General features: G+C 42.6%; 1 long non-coding RNA gene across 1 annotated transcript in view; it reads left to right on the forward strand.

The window, feature by feature from the left end:
- The window catches only part of LOC128136315 (uncharacterized), a 198,445-nt gene that overhangs the window by 87,133 nt on the left and 93,228 nt on the right, over positions 1–18,084 (forward strand). Inside the window, exon 2 of the long non-coding RNA XR_008233328.1 lies at positions 1,961–2,088. This is a non-coding gene — a long non-coding RNA (uncharacterized LOC128136315). The remainder of the gene's footprint in view (positions 1–1,960; positions 2,089–18,084) is intronic.

The following is an 18,084-nucleotide window of genomic DNA, read 5'->3' on the forward strand; positions in this document are numbered from 1 at the left end:
CCTGTGACCCAGAGAGGTAGGCACCTCATACATCTCTGGCAGCCTGGCCAAACTGTCATTCTGGGTGGGAGGATGACACCATTCCAAACCATCAGTCTCTGAGTCAGTAAATTCCAGTCCACTCAAATCAATTTCCTCTTCCACCAGTCTCTTGTGGTCTCTGACGTTTCTGATGACCACTTCATCTTGCAAGTCCAATGGACTTGTTTGTGTGGCCACTAAGACAAATGTAATCCACAATGGCTGACCCGTACTGTCAATTACAATATGAGGGTATACATAGGCCAGACAGCACTACCCTCAAGAACTTCCAGACCAGGCCCAACTACATACCTGTGGGCACAGGCTCTGGGCAAAAGTACAAAATCAATGCCAGAATTTGTTTCACCTTTGTAAATAACTATTGAGTGGTCAGTGAAGCCACTTGATAGGGAGGAAGCAACTATAACTCCATCACACTGGGGCGGAGGGTAACTTGGTTACCCTGAAGGGCATCCAGCAGGATCATGAGAAGGTGTAGCCTCTGCAGCTCTGATTGCAAATTAGATCCTCTGTTTCATTGTTGTAAAACTGCCAACAACAATATTAGTATATAAGATATCTAAATATGAAAAAAAATTAGCTGTTTCCTCAACAGTTGGCTTTGCTTCTCTGTTACTGGATGTTGCCTATAAATAATTAAATACATAAATAATCAACACATATTTATTATTTATCTGAAGGATGTGGCAAAGTTTTAAACAAATCAAAAGATCAAGTAGTGTGCTGAAGACTTGCTCATGCATTGAGATGAGTGGGGTTCTTAGGAGGGAAAACTAGACTTTTAGCTCTGTCACAGGTCATGATGTTCTCCTGTGGTGCAGGAAACTACACCTGTACATGTGTATAACTGTGTGAATATATGTGGCTCTTAGTATCAAACTGATGTTTAAGAGTTCATTTTCTGGTTTGGCAGAGGTGGGCTTTGGAGGGTCTCAAAAACTTAGTCATTTTAAAACTGTACTTTACGCTAGCAAAACTATGCTTGTGTGGATGATGCCTAACCTAGGAAAATATTTCTTGTACCCATACAAGTTGTATCAGTGATGTGTCTGCCCATGAGGGAAATAAGCCATATCTGTAATTTTTCCTGCTATGATTAATTATATATTAGGAGATTTTACTAGAACAGATCTGTTGGTCAGAAATTGCGCTTTACCTCACCTTTGGCTGACAGATCTAAGGAAAAAAAATGTGTGCAGAGATGTAGGTGGCCCAAATGAGAATATAAATCTTTCAGCTGCCTGATTCTGGAGCATATGAATTTCCCTTTAACTCTGCTCTTCCTTGATTACTGCTATGCACTTACCCAGAGGCTGATGAATGCTGCTTTTCAAAGCTGCCATGCTGTGCCATCATCAGTTGCTAGCGCTTTTGCTTAGTTATTATTATAATACAAAGACCAATTTGTCAAACTCTGACAACTGTATGAAAGTACCCAACTGCTGGTTTAAGCATCCTTGGCACCTGGATTTGAAAATTACTCTAGCTGACCTTCTTCCCCTAAATTCAGCATAAGTCTGCTGGTCTGAATAGTATATAAGTTAACAGATTCCCTCAGGTTGAGAAACTGGCTAAAAAATACCCAGTAAGGCTTATTTCATTACTGCAAACAATACTGCAGATACCTAGTTAAATAACTGTAGCAAAAAGCCCTGCCTCAGAAGTCTGTAACCTTCCTTAATTGTTTGGGTTGGCATGCATTTGTTATTGACTGGAAAGAATTCACTGTTCATGGATATGCTTGTTGTATGGTTCAGGGTAACTGTATGTGTTGAATGATTTAGTGATACATGAAACATCTGCTCTACTGGATCTTAGAATGTTTGCAATTTTTATACACTGAAGCAGTGGCTTATGCCTGGCTGTTGTACAACTTGCAAGACCTTGATGCTAACGAGATAAATTAATTTCCTTTCAGTATAACAGCTGGTATTTGGATGGTCAAGGGATAAAACCTCTCCTTTGAAACTTGCAGAACTCTTCTGATTTAGTCATAGAGTCACCATGAACAAGAATACCTGTAGTCTACATGGGACGAGCAAAAGTGTGAGTAGAAGGTTTTCTTTTCCTTCCTTCTATTTTTATTACCAGTATTCTTCCATACTACTTATGTGTTGTAGTAGCCTTTCAAATACCACTTTCTGAGTAGGATAGCAACTGTGTTAAAATCTTTGTTAGTTGTACCCTATTGTAACTCTAACCTAAATAAATATGTATGTGTGAGTTGCACACACAGAGATAAGATTATTGAATAGTACTAGGTTTTTGAGTGATTTTTTGTAATTGAGACATTTGTTTTTCAGTGTGTATTTTACACAGAGTTATTAAAAATGAGTTTTTTCTTGAGCATTCATTAAAATGTAACCTTACATATTATCTACAATGTACTTAGTCATAAATGCATGCCCCTGCATAATGCATTGTTGAAATGTTGGCTGTGTAATGTTCCAGGAAACCAGTGTGAAAATATATGCATAGATTTGGATGAGTCTTAATTTTATTTGTTTTCTGGTCTTTGTGGTGTTTTTTTGTCCTATGTGTATGTGTCTCCCAGTATCCAAGACTATTACTGAAACAGAAAGGTTTGGATGCTGCTGTAGTCTTTTCTGTCTTCCAGATTCTCATGGAACAACATTAATGTGTGGTATTAGATACCAATGACTCTGCCTTACAGGCACAGATAAGAACTGAATGTTCCTTTCTAATACGCTACTGCTATGTTTAAGCTTTTGAATATGCCTCTTCTAACAAAGAAGGACACTTTATTTAAGTTCTTTGATAAATGGTAAGTTCTTTGATAAGTGGTAAGGAAAGTTCCACTGTGCATCTACAAGGACACTGCATCTAAAAGGACAGAAGATACAGTTATATTTCCTTGTTTTCTGAGGGGCTCCCAGCTTGTATGTAAACAGAGTTCACTTGAGAAATATTCCAAATCAGTCTCGATCCAGATTATTTTAACTACCCATGAGTATCTTCCACCTTGCCCTGTAATGATACTGGGACTGCTGTCTCTGCTTTGTTGCCAATAATGCCTTGATGTGTCTGCTTCCTTCTCCCCTTTGCTGCTTCAGTTTTCTAATCCAACACAGTTGGTTGTTGGACCAAGAGGATGAGCTTAGTTGATTTTATCCCGAATTACTCAAGTTTCTTCCTGTTGTCTCAGGTGTGGAAAGGCAGCACAGACATCTCTGACCAGGCCTGGTGTGGAGCTTCCTGAATCTGGCAGGCTGTATCTACTTGAGCTCCTGGGTGTTGGGAGCTGTTGCTCTTTTTGGCTTATTCTTAAGAATTTCTATTTTTAAAAAAAGTTCTCTCTATGTAGATAACATTTTCTTTCCTGTAATTTTACTGTACGTGCTATCAGCATATGTATGTAGAGCCACAGGGGGAAAGGGACAGAAGTATGCTAAATTCATCATGGTGCCACGGTTTGATATATGGATCAAATACACAGCCTGATAATGCCTCAAAAAACTGAAGACAGGTATTCAGAGTGCTTAATGAAGCTTCACTGTTGCTGTTGTCTGACCTGCTGAGGAATTATGTGAAGCATGAGGCTGCCCATAAAATTTTTAAAAGACTGCAAACCATAAAATTTTAATGTTAGATGATCTAATGAGATTTGGTCAATCTGGGGGGAAAGACCAGCATTGTTTCAGTTTAAGTTAACTGAATGATTTTTTGTCAAATCTATTCATCTTTATTAATTAAAAGTATTTTCATATTTTAGTACAAACTTCCTAGTATATATTTGTCAAAATAAGTTCTAAAAGTTCAATAAACATATTGAACATGTCGGTCCCTGAATGAGAATTCTTTAACCAACAAAATAAACTTAATTATTTTTACTGTTAAATCCTAGGACATCTTGCTGTGTGAACTTAATCATAACCACCTGCAGCTATTTTTCTTTAAACTGGGTATATAAAATATTTCCTACTGTTTGTTTGCTGTTTTCAAGTTGCAAAATATGTAATCCCCAGAAATTGTTTTAAGCCATGTGGTAGTATGCTCTTTAAATAATTCCTTGACTACTGCTTGTAGGGGAATAATGGCACTACTTGAATAAAAGTGACTTTGGAGAAATGTCTCATTACACTTGCTGAGTACAGCCAAAGGTTTTATATCATATGATGGTGACATCAAATCTTCCATCTTCCTACATGTCTGTCAATTTGAATTTGCATTGTCAAAGTTATCCATGGTCTGCCAGACAAGGCATTTAATCAAAAGACCACCTAATCAATATGTAAAAATGTCACCAGTGAACTGAATAATCTTAAAAAGAAAAGTGGAATATGGCTTTTATTTTTATTTCATGGGATGTTGTCACATAGCTTTCAAAGAGGCTTTTATGTTTCTAGGAAGTGTGGCAAATGAAGTCTTGGTTCAGTGGTTTCAAATGTCACTGAACATAATTTATCTAATATAGAAGATGAACCTGCAGATGTGTGCAAACATTTTGTTTTTTTCACCAAATGTATGTCTAACTGTGCATCATGAACTAGTTGAAGCTTACCTTAACAGTGTAGAATAATAGAAACTTCAGATAGAAAAGACATTTTTAATTTTCCATTTTTTTCTGACAATACGATGTCTAGTACTGTTTTAAAAAAATCATTTGCAAGTGATCTTAACACTGAAAATATGTTGTTAATATTTATTTTTATTCTTCCTCTAATAGATTTTTATTCCATTGCTTGTACTTCATGTCCTCAGACAGCACAATATGTATAATCCTGCTAGTCCTCCACCCTCTCCCTGGCTGGTTTGCACAGTATTGCTATTCATTCTTCTGTTGGTAGCCTATGGAGTTGCATATAAGTGTGTTTTGTAATAAAGGTTTATATAATAGTCTGCTATTTCCTTCACTCTTGCTCACAGTATTCAGTGAGGATGTCTGCATTTTTGTCCTTTCAGTCTATGTGTACTATTTGTCTAGCCCCTCTTAGTCAGTTTTCTTAGGTAGCTTTTTGTTTGTTTAAACGGTTTCCTCATAAATAAATTACTCCTTTCCTGAAATGCCTATTTTTCTGGTGTCTTGAACTGCTTAGAATATTCTAGGTGATTTATTGCTTTAACTTCCATGACTTACCATCTGGTACTTCTGAAAATACAGCTAAATGTTGTTCTTTCCCTCCCTCCTTCCCTCTAATTTGGTTCTCTCCCCACCGCTTACGTTACTTCTAGGATGCTATGAGGGTTTTAGTTAGTACTGATCTGCTATGGAAAGAGACTTTTTTGAATATTTTTATAATAAAACACTGAACTTTATTATTCATGTTTTAGAAGGGCTTCATATTATTTTCATAACTGGATGAACAAGCCAGTGTATTTCTACACACAGCTTTACAAATTTCAGCATAATTTGTTCTTTATCAAAACCCATGATGAAATACATTACTAATTGGTATTTTTAAAATCAAACTTTCAGCCTATTTTCAGTTAAATCAGCACAGCTTTACTGGTGATTAATACACCATCAATAGTAAATAACTTTTCAATAGAATATTATAATAACTAGATTTCTATGGGAGTATACTGGGGGCATATTTGGTCAGCTAAATGAAGTAAGATTCTACTTTCAGGTGATGAGAGTGCTAGTGTATGTGGGAAAAGAATGAAGTCTGAATGTTACACTGTGTGGGTGTTCATCTTGGAACATTGTGTCAGAAGTGAGCCAACTCTTGTGAAATCAGAAAGTAGTTATATTGCAAGAAAATGAACCAACCAAGAGGATATGTTTAGCAACTGGGCCTGCTTAAACTGTGTAATTTCAACAGCTTCAACAGCAACAAAAAAAAGGAAGAGGGGGCAGAAAACAAAATCAGAGCTTCAACAGTATTTGGTCAGCCTTTTAGCTTAAGAATATCTGTAAAAGCCTAGAAGTGTGAGACTGTTTTGAATTCATAAATGTATTACATGTAAAAGGTGTATTTTCAACAACTGTAATTTCTGGATAAACAACAGATCACTAGTAGGAGACAAAATGGCTGTCTCATTCTACGATCAAAACTTTAAAAGCAAAGTTGTGACTACTGATGGGATCAGATGATTCCGGACCTCAAAAGGGAATGCTCAGAGAGATTGGAGCAAAGCTTCTGAGAGCTTAGCTGCATGAAGAAGTTGCGGGGGGAGTGAGGGGTGGGGGGCTGGACTCATGCGAATGCAAAGCAGGTATGGAGCACCCATAGAGATGAAATGCAAAGGAAGGGGGAGAGCTATTTGCAAACAGCTGACTCACTGAGATGTTTTCATCCAAAGTACTTAAGCCTAGATTGTCATAACCTTTGCTTATGACGGGGGGGAGTGAAGAGGAAGTTAAAGACTTCCTTTATTCCTATGCTCATTTCTGCTTAGATTATGACTCACAAAGACAAGAGCCAGGGGCTCTTTGTCCACCACTCCTTCTGTAAGCAAATGGTCAGGGAGAGGGAATGTCATCGTGTCTGTCCCAGCCAAATCCAGTACACTCCTCTGCTCACCAGCTAGAATAGCTATTCAGCAATAGGGGAAGATACTCTACATCAAAGAGTAGAGTGATGTAGTTCTCCACAGAAAGTGTGAAGGAATTGCAAGTAAGTTCAGTTCCAGGCCCTTTTCTGTCACAGTGCAGTTCTGTCAGACAGCAGTCCTTCCTTCAGGTCAATAGTTCTAAGTAACCAACTCATCAACAGAAATGGGAGAAGCTTGCAGTGTTCCAGAAGCACTTTTCATAATAAATTTGCATTGCTTCCAAACAAATTGATTTTTCTTTCATTGCCAGTGGCTAGGACCATTTGTTAGCTTATAGAAGGATATTTAGAGTGAGATTGCTTGGACTAACCATTCTTTATTAATGGGAAGCAGTTACATTATGTATTCTTTGCCTTCTTCCACCCCTCCATCTGTAATACAGCCTTTGCAAAGGAAACAAGGGATAGAAAAGGCAGAGGTGGGACATTGCTAAAGGGAAAATTGAAGCCCATTCAGTAGTGCTACTTTTCCCTTAAAGTCAGTTACTGTTGTTGCCTGGCAGAACAGACATTTTAAGCAGCAAGTTCCCTTAAGCAAAGCAGCAGCTGATGCATAGGAAATGCCTGAAGAGAGAGTAAGTAACGTGTGGAGCAACTTTAACCCTTACTGCATGTTTTCTAACATTCATTCTACAGAGGTTAGTAACTTATGTCTATGGTGAGAGTCCAGTCTGAGAAAGAATAGCTGGATTTGACCTATAATAAATTAATTCCTTTAATAGTCAATTACTATTGATTAAATTGTTTTGGATTAATTTACTATATTCACATGTGTACATTTGACTATACACTTTTAACTGTGGAATTATCTTTTGGAGAGAGAGAAAGGGTTATATAGCAGGAAGATACTGGTATATTCCTGACAAAGCAGTTGCAAATGTGTTCCTTTCCTCCCACTCATTCTGGATTTCTTCCTTTCTGTCTTCCACCCTCTCCAGCCTTTCATGGATGTTCTGACTGATGTTTCCAGCCATCCTATTCTGATCAGATCTCAAAATCTGTTCTCCATGTTTTTCTTCCTCCTGCCTCTGACATTTCTGACATTAATGCACATGCTTTTGTCATCATTCTCTTTTTTTCATGACTCATCTCCTGGTTCAGCTCCTGCCTACCTTCTTAACTAAGTTCCAGCCTTTTTGAAGCAAGTCTTACCTCCTTATCTCAGACTTGGCCAGTACTTAGAAGTTTGCGACTTATAACTGCACCATTTTGGAACATGGAAATACTCCTACCTGTATGCTAACGGACATAATGAACGTAACCTGCAATTCAAATGTCACCCATAATTATGCAGATTTAAAAATAATCTGTAGGCCAATAACATTTATTTAGTTTAAATTACATCAACAGAAGAATTCTCTTCATGGTTTGAATGGGTCTGACAGAGAATTATACAGCTCAGCTACACTAGCAAACCCTTGAAGTGTAGCTGAGTGTTTATGTTTTGGAGTTCTTGCACATTTGTGTCACTGGCATCCTCTGTCCCAGTTCTTCCTATCTCCAGGGATAATTGTCTACATGTGAGGCTGTATCTTCCTAGCAATACAGATTACTCTTATACTTCTGAATCTTTCCACCCAGTGCTGGAACTCAGGCCGTTTTTGAGAGGCACTGTGGATCGTTCAGGCCCTGTTTCATGGGAAGGTCTGGGATGTCTCAGCTATTTGTATCAGAATTACACCTACTTCTGTGTTTTACTGCTTACTAATTGCCCCAAACCAGTTCTTGTTCTCTGAAACCAGCTCCACCTCTCTGTTTTTTCTGTTTGAGGGAAACTACTCTCACCTTTGTAATCATTTACTGCAGTGGTAAAAATAAAACTAAATGAACCTGAAGGTCCCACTCAATGACTGTAAGAGAATATACTTACCTTTAAGAGTGTAAACTTAACCAAAAAAACAGATGAAAGCGTTAGGAAAGGAAAGGAAACAGTAAATTGAGGGCCTGGAGTAAATGAATTAGGAAGAAAAACTGTAAAGATCAGGATTTTACACATTGCACTTCACACTGAAGAAGGCTGGTGGTCAGGACGGGAGTACAAAAAAAGCATGAAGGTGGTGGATAGTGTAATTAAAGCATAGTAGCATTAGAGATTCAGACAACATGGTCTCTCCCTATTTTTCTTTCCCACTTATTTATTACTGTATATTTCTTATCCATGACTCAGTTTCTCCACACTGTTTTCTCGTCTTTAAATATGAAGGTTGTCTTTCAGGCTCTTCAGTTGGCGATTGCTGCATCTTTTGATTCCTTCTTTCAGACCAAATTTTGAAATGGTGCCTAGGAGAAGGCTGACTGATGCTGATAAAATGAGGGACACATAAGGGGAATGAGCATGTGACTGATGCACAGTATATATGGAGGGAAATGCAATATTGTGTAATTCCTTTCCTAAAGTACATTCCTTTCCTACTTATCTTTCACTTGTCATTTTAAATTGCAGGTTGTTACGGTTAATATGTGTGGATTGTCCAGCTCATAGTTCACAAACAAGTTTCACCATGTCTAGTGCACACTGGGGACTCATGGGGGTTTACAAAAGTGACCCAGCCTTGGATTGCCTTGAGGCCCTGTCTCTCTGCAGAGACAACTCACGGGGAGCTGTGTAGACAGCTTAGCCCTGGGTTGTCTAATAAGCCCTAAACTAAACAGGATGGTGGCTGTGCCATTCAAAGAACCAAAACCTGAACTGAGCCTTGAAATCCCTTACAAATAGTATGCCCTGAGTCTCAATCCAACCACTATTCAGTTTTGTGAGCAAGCAAGGTAAAAAAAAAAGGGGTTCAGCTTCAGTTTCAAATGACAACCTTGTGTATTCAATCAATCACAGACCAACAAAGGAAAGATAAGGGGAAACTCCACTCAGATATACATAATCCATTTAGGCATATATCATAATCCACTCAGACATAGTCATACACACCATTCCACAAGTCAGGGGCTAAAAACTCTAGGATTCAGGTTGGAAATGGGGGAGTCACTTCTCCAACTATACAGTTGGCTTGTGAAGGAAACCCTTCCCCCCCTTGATTGGGACGCTGGTCGAGGTAACTTCCCTGGGATTGAAAGCCCTTACCTGGAGGGGTAAGTGAATACTGTTTATGCTTTAAGTTTGTAAACACATGTGTTCTTGAGGTTGTCTGTGAATCGCTTGTGGTTTTAATAATGTACTACTCTTGCCTTAAAAAATTGCAATAGTGCATTCCTCCATTGTATCTGTAAAACCTGCAATAGTGGCGTGTTAAGTCTGTAAGTGAAGTTCAAGTAAATCATTTGCTTGAACTTTGCAGTTAAGTCTGTGAGCGAAGTTCAAGTCGTTTGCTTGAACCTTGCAGTTAAGTCCTTTTCCGTCACATTACAATATCTCTGTGTCTGTCAGAGTGCCTGCAATGGCCAAACCAACTGGTTCTCCAGCATGATGAGGTTCTTGGCATACTTGCAATATAAATATTAAATAGTTTTAATAGAAATATACAAATGTCAACCATTTGGAAGTACGATACATATAAATGCTAAGAATACTGAAGAGTAGTAAGAAGCAGTTACATGGAGGATGTTTGTAGCGGAACAAATATTGTAGTCACTGGCAAAATAATTTGCTAGATATTTTTGTGGAAAATGGAAATGGTTTCATACATATTTTTATAGAAAAACACAGATAATTCCCTGGCAAGGATTACTCTTCGTTGGTGTTGTGGTTTAAGCCCAGCTGGCAACAAAGCACCATGAGACCGCTCACTCACTCCTCCCCCCAACCCCCAGTGGGATGGGGAGGAGAATCAGAAAGGAGAAAGGAAAAAAAAAAAAGAAGGTAGAACCTTGTGGGTTGAGATAAGGACAGTTTACTGGGTCAACACAAGGAGAGAAGTTACAATAATAATACTCATAAAAGAATACATAAAACGAGTGATGCTGTGATGGGTTAACCCTGGCTGAACGCCAGGTGCCCACCAAAGCCGTTCTATCACTCCCCCTCCTTCTCAGCTGGACAGGGGAGAGAAAATATAACAAAGAGCTTGTGGGTCGAGATAAGGATAGGAGAGATCACTCACCAATTACCGTCACGGGCAAAACAGACTCAGTTTGGGGAAAATTAACTCAATTTATTACAAATCAACTGGAGTAGGGTAATGAGAAATAAAACCAAATCTCAGAACACCTTCCCTCCACCCCTCCCTTCTTCCCGGGCACAACTTCACTCCCGGATTCTCTACCAACCCCCCAGCGGCACAGGGGGACGGGGATGGGGTTTACAGTCAGTTCATCACACGTTATTTTCTGCCGCTTCATCCTCCTCAGGGGCAGGACTCATCACACTCTTCCCCTGCTCCAGTGTGGGGTCCCACTCACAGGAGACAGTCCTCCACGAACTTCTCCAACATGGGTCCTTCCCACGGGCTGCAGTTCTTCATGAACTGTTCCAGCATGGGTCCTTTCCATGGTGTGCAGTCCTTCAAGCACAGACTGCTCCAACGTGGGTCCCCCATGGGGTCACAAGTCCTGCTAGAAAACCTGTTCCATGCGCTCCTCTCTCCACAGATCCGCAGGTCCTGCCAGGAGCCTGCTCCAGCACGGGATTCCCACGGGGTCACAGCCTCCTTCGGGAACCCACCTGCTCCGGCGTGGGGTCCTCCACGGGCTGCAGGTGGATATCTGCTCCACCGTGGACCTCCATGGACTGCAGGGGGACAGCCTGCTTCACCATGGTCTTCACCACGGGCTGCAGGAGAATATCTGCTCCGGCGCCTGGAGCATCTCCTCCTCCTCCTTCTTCACTGACCTTGGTGTCTGCAGGGTTGTTTCTCTTACATGTTCTCACTCCTCTCTCCGGCTGCCAATTACCGTCTGTCCCAACTTTTTTTCCTTCTTAAAAATGTTATCACAGAGGCATTACCACTACCGCTGATTGGCTCGGCCTTGGCCAGCGGCGGGTCCATCTTAGAGCCGACTGGTATGGGCTCTCGAACACAGGGGAAGCTTCCAGCAGCTTCTTACAGAAGCCACCCCTGTAACCCCCCCGGCTACCAAAACCTTGCCACACAAAGCCAATACAGATGCACAGTGCAATTGCTCACCACCTGTAACCTGTCACTCTGCTACTTCCCCTGCTTTGATACTGCCTCCACCCCGCAGCCCGCTCCCCAGTTATATACTGAGCATGACGTCACATGGTATGGAACACCCCCTTGGCTAGTTTGGGTCAGCTGTCCTGGCTGTGCTCCCTCCCAGCTTCCTGTGAAAATTAACTTTATCCCAACCGAACCCAGGACATTATCCACCCCTTATTCTATACCATCTACATCATGCCCAGATCCTACACTTTCCAATTAATCACCACCACTTTCCCTGTCTTTGACATATATATATATATGTGTATATATATGTGTGTGTATATATATATATGTATATATATATATGTATATATACACCCACCCACACAAATATCATTCCCATAGTCTATGGGCCATCCCTCTAATGTGTTTGTTCATTTTATTTAATCCATGACTTTGGGGCTCCATCTGTCATAACAGTCCTTTAGGGTAGGAGAGGTGGTGTGTGGTGTTGGATTGTTGCATGCTGCCTTCAGAACTTGCGGCTGGTGTATTTGGCACAAACCATACCCACGGTCTGTGGGTTGAAGATGTCGATCTTGAGGAAGTCTCTGGGCACCAGTTCATGTTTCATCACTGCTGCACTTCACTTGGTTTCAAAGCCCATCCTTCAGTCATTTGGGTAATTCTTACTGTAATACCGTTGTATGGCATATAGCCACTATAGATGTAATGACGTACAGTGGCAGGGTTATTTAGCAATTAACATCATACAGTCTAATTCACTGGCTATTCTCTCCCCAAATCAAATCTCCTTGAGGTACAAATTGGATTTCCCCATCCTTCCACATCACCCACCAAGTGCATCCAGGTCCTTGAGCAAAAGCAATCCCACGGGTGGGTTTGTGTCTGCCCAAGGCAGGACTAATCCACTGTCTTCCCTTACATATTCTTCATGTGTACTACAGGGACTTTATCTCCTTCTACAGTATGTGGAAATTTTGTTTGGGCAGGGTCAGCCCGATTGGCAGATCCTCTAGAATTAACTAACCAGGTGGTTTTTGCTAAATGTGTGTCCCAGTGTTTGACAGTTCCACCCCCCATTGCTCTCGGTGTATTTTTTAGCAGTCCATTGTATCATTTGATTTTCCCAGAGGCTGGTGCATGATAGGGGATGTGATACACCCACTCAATGCCCGCTGGTCTTTGGCCCAGGTGTCTATGAGGTTCTTTCAGAAATGAGTCCCGTTGTCTGACTCAATTCTTTCTGGGGTGCCGTGTTGCCATAAGACTTGCTTTTCATGGCCCAGGATAGTGTTCTGGGCAGTGGCATGACACATGAGATATGTTTCCAGCCATCCAGTGGTTGTTTCCACCATTGTAAGCACATGGCACTTGCCTTGGTGGGTTTGTGGGACTGTGATATAGTCAATCTGCCAGGCCTCCCCATATTTATATTTCAGCCATCACCCTCCATACCACAGGGGCTTTAACAGCTTGGCTTGCTTAATTGCAGCACATGTTTCACATTCATGGATAACCTGTGCGATGGTGTCCATGGTCAAGTCCACGCCTCGATCACGAGCCCATCTATATGTTGCATCTCTTCCTTACTGGCCTGAGGTATCATGGGCCCACTGAGCTATAAATAATTCACCCTTATGTTGCCAGTCCAGGTCCACCTGAGCCACTTCAATCTTGGCAGCCTGATCCACCTGCTGGTTGTTTTGATGTTCTTCAGTTGCCTGACTCGGGTATGTGAGTATCTATGTGATGTACTTTTACAACCAGATTCTCTAGGCCGGCAGCAGTATCTTGCCACAATGGAGCAGCCCAGATGGGTTTGCCTCTATGCTGCCAGTTGCTCTGCTTCCATTGCTGTAACCACACCCACAGGGCATTTGCCACCATCCATGAGTCAGTATAGAGATAGAGCACTGGCCAGTTTTCTCTTGCAGCAATATCTAAAGCCAGCTAGATAGCTTTCACTTCCGCAAATTGACTCAATTCACCTCTCTTTCAGTGGTTTCTGTGACTTGTCATGTAGGACTGCATACAGCAGCCTTCCACCTCCGATGCTTTCCCACAGTGTGACAGGACCCATCAGTAAACAGGGCATATCGCCTCTCATTTTCTGACAGTTTATTATACAGTGGGGTTTCTTCAGCACATGTCACCTCCTCCTCTGGTGATATTCAGAAATCTTTGCCTTCTGGCCAGTCCGTGATCACTTCTAAAATTCCTATGTGAGCTCGTTGTGTGATCAGTGCAACCCACTTACTCCACATGGCATCAGTTGCATGATGTATAGAGGAGACCCTCCCTTTGAACATCCAGCCTAGCACTGGCAGTCGGGGTGCTAAGAGGAGCTGTGCTTCAGTACCAACCACTTCCGAGGCAGCTCAAACTCTTTCATATGCTGCCAGTATCTCTTTTTCAGTTGGAGTATAGTGAGCCTCAGATCCTCTGTATCCCTGACTCCAAAACCCCAGGGGTCGGCCTCAGGTCTCCCCAGGTGCTTCTGCCAGAGACTCCAGGTTGGGCCATTCTCCCTGGCTGTGGTATAGAGCACATTTTTAACATCTTGTCCTGCCCAAACTGACCCAAGGGCTACTGCAGGAACAATCTCCCGCTTAATTTGTTCAAAGGCTTGTCATTGTTCGGGACTGTTGCGGTTTAACCCCAGCCAGCAACTAAGCACCAAGCAGCTGCTCACTCACTCCCCCCCCCCAAGTAGGATGGGGGAGAAAAACGGGGAAAAGAAGTAAAATTCATGGGTTGAGATAAGAACAGTTTAACAGAACAGAAAAGAAGAAACTAATAATGATAATGATAACACTAACAAAATGACAACAGTAATAATAAAAGGATTGGAATATACAAATGATGCACAGTGCAATTGCTCACCACCCACTGATTGATGCCCAATTAGTCCCTGAGTGGCGATCCCCCACCCCCACTCCCCCCCAGTTTCTATACTAGATGTGACATCACACGGTATGGAATACCCCGTTGGCCACTTTGGGTCAGCTGCCCTGGCTGTGTCCTGTGCCAACTTCTTGTGCCCCTCCAGCTTTCTTGCTGGCTGGGCATGAGAAGCTGAAAAATCCTTGACTTTAGACTAAACACTATTTAGCAACAACTGAAAACATCAGTGTTATCAACATTTTTCTCGTACTGAACTCAGAACATAGCACTGTACCAGCTACTAGGAAGACAATTAACTCTATCCCAGCTGAAACCAGGACAGGGGCCGCATTTGAAATCATTTTTCTTCCAGGTCACTTGACAGGGAGGGCTTACAATCAGACTGTAATTTGGAATATGCATTCTCCAGACCCCCAAAATACCTAAGAAGGCCTGTGTTTCCTTTTTATTAGTCACTGGAGACATAGCTGCTATTTTGTTGATCACATCCATCAGGATCTGAAAATGTCCATCTTGCCATTTTATTCCTAAAAACTGGGTCTCCTGTACAGGTCTCTTGACCTTTGTTTTATGGCAAAACCAGCCCTCAGAAGGATTTGGATTATTTTCTTCCATTTCTCAAAAACTTCTTCTTCTGTGTTGCCCCATACAATGATGTCATCAATGTATTGCAGGTGTTCTGGAGCTTCACCCTTCTCCAGTGCAGCCTGGATCACTCCATGGCAAATGATGGACCTGTGTTTCCATCCCCGGGGCAGGCAATTCCAGGTGTACTGGATGCCCCTCCAAGTGAAAGCAAACTGTGGCCTTCACTCTGCTGCCGAAGGGATTGAGAAAAACACATTAGCAGTATCGATTGTGGCGTACCGCTTGGCTGCCTTTGATTCCAGTTCGTATTGAAGTTCTAACATATCTGGCACACTCAGCAGTGGTGTGACTTCATTCAGGCCACGATAGTCGACTGTTAGTCTCCACTCTCCGTTAGATTTCCACACTGGCCATATTAAAGTCTCACACTGGGACTATTAAAGGGTGAGTGAGGTTTGCTGATCACTCCTTGGATCTCCAGTCGACAAATTGGCTTATGGGTGGCAATGAGGGAGTCTCGGTTCATGCAATATTGCTGCTGGTGCGCTGTTGTGGTAGCAATTGGCGCCTGTTGTTCTTCAATCCTGAGCAACCCCGCAACCAAAGGGTCTGAGGGTCTTCAGAGAGACTGGGCAAGGTGGACAGCTGTTCAGTTTCCTCCATCTCCAATGCAGCTATACCACAGGCCCACAGGTACCCTTTTGGGTCCTTGAAATACCCTCTCCTGAGGTAGCCTATGCCGAGGATGCACGGGGCCTCTGCGCCAGTCACTATGAGGTGTTTATGCCACTCATTCCCGGTTAGACTCACTTCAGCTTCCAATACAGTTAGCTGCTGGGATCCCCCTGTCACTCCAGAAATAGAGATGGGTTCTGCCCCTTTATAGCTTGATGGCTTTAGGGTACATTGTGCACCAATGTCCACTAGAGCCTTATACTCCTGTGGGTCTGATGTGCCAGGCTATCGAATCCACAGCATCCAGTAGACCCAGTTGTCCCTTTCCTCCACCTGGCTGGAGGCAGGGCCCCTCTAATCCTGGCCACAGTATTTTTTACTCACTTTTTGTAAACATGAATCGGAAGTCCCTTCAAGAGGATCAGAAATGAGATCAGCCCTTCTACTCTGTCTGGGGAACTGCCCACTGGCAACTGGAGCAGCATTTTTCCAGGAGGAATCCTCTTTTCTGATTGCTTTTTCTCACAACTCATGTACTCGTGCATCTAGGGTCGAGGTGGGTTCTCCATCCCACTTCCTCATGTGGTTTCCATGGTCACGCAAGTAAAACCACAGGGTACCCCATCGCATGTACATTCTATCATCTCCTCTCTCCTGAGCAGAGAGGAACACTTACTCCTAATAGCTGAGATCTGGGCCCGCACAGGTGGGGAGAAGGATATATCCACTTTGAATTGCTGGAACTCCTGGGACAGGTCCTCTACAGCTGAGACACAGGCCTGTAGGGAGGAAGAGAGACTTCCTTCATATTGCTGGAGTTGGACAGCCACTTCATCCACTGTTTGTCCATTGTCTTCTTTCCAGGACATTAGTGCCAGTGAGTTGGCATACGATGGTGGTGCTCTTCGTAGAAACTTCTGCCACATGGGTTCTATGCATTGGACTTCCTCTGGAACTGTGGGTGACTACTCATTTTCCGGATTATTTATAAATCACCTCTAGCACGGCTAATTCCCTCAGGTACTGGATACCTCTCTCTATGGTGGTCCACTTGCCTAGGTGACATGTAACATCTTCCTTGAAGGGGTATCTTTCCTTCACACCTGACAGAAGTTGCCTTCAGGGGCTGAAGACTTATGTCTTTTTCCCAATCGCCTTGTCAATGTCCCCTTCCCTAGGCAGGGATCCTAGCTGCTTGGCTTCCCTACTCTCTAGTTCCGAACTATTAGCCCCATTATCCCAACATCGGAGCAGCCAAGTAACAATGTGCTTGCCCGGATGGCGACCAAAATCCTTTTGCATCTCGCTCAACTCATGGATAGGGATCAGGTGATTATCTCAGGTTCTGCCTCTTCTTCCTGTTCTTCTGATGACCCAGGTTCCCCTTCATCACTCACTAAGTGAACTGATTTCTTTGTGCATTTCTTCTTCTGTATAGGGGTGACATACAGGCACAGGCTGGTTCGGCTACAGTGCCTGTCGCTGGGGTTTGAGTAGCTGCAGTGCCTGTTGCCGGGGTTTGAGTAGCCACAGTGCCTGTCACTGGGATTTGAGTAGCCTCAGTGACTGTTTCCTGGTTTGGGGTAGCCACAGTGCCTGTCGCCTGGTTTGGGATAGCCACAGTGCCTGTGGCCAGGGTTGGGGCAGCCACAGTGCCTGTCAGTCTGTTTTCCCTCCTTTCAACCTGAGGGTGCTGCATAACATCAAGCAGTGTTTGGTAGATATTGGCCAAGGCCCAGCACAGTGCAGTAAGTTGTGCCTCTTTGGAACAGCCACAGCATTTTCCTTTTAAATATGCTATCACTTTATCGGGGTCCTGTAGTTGTTCGGGAGTGAAGCTCCAAACATTGGAGGTGAAAAGTTCTCTAGATACCTGCCCATATTCTCCCACATGCCATGCCACCCATGACAATCCAGCCTTGGGGCAGATCTCTGGGTGGTATTCTTAAGAAACATTTTTATAGCCCTAAACAAGACCTGAAACACATTCAGGAGACATAGCAATAGCAACATGCTGGCTTGTGCAACCCAAGGATATTAAAAATTCTTAAAGCTGTTGTAATTAGCCTGAAGGAGAAAGGGGAGGTGAACGAATCGGAGAAGGTACCCCCCCCCCGACTTCCCCATAGATTTGGTGCGATTACCAACAAATTCCGATAGAAGGCGCCCGAGGTACGGGAATGACAACAATGCCACATACAACTACTGACTCAACCTCATGACCAGTGATGTAATCATTTCATAAGTCGGCATTACCCAGTATAGCAAAAAATCCCGATCCC

The sequence above is a fragment of the Harpia harpyja genome, chromosome Z (assembly GCF_026419915.1).
Source record: "Harpia harpyja isolate bHarHar1 chromosome Z, bHarHar1 primary haplotype, whole genome shotgun sequence".
NCBI classification, from domain to species: Eukaryota; Metazoa; Chordata; class Aves; order Accipitriformes; family Accipitridae; genus Harpia; species Harpia harpyja.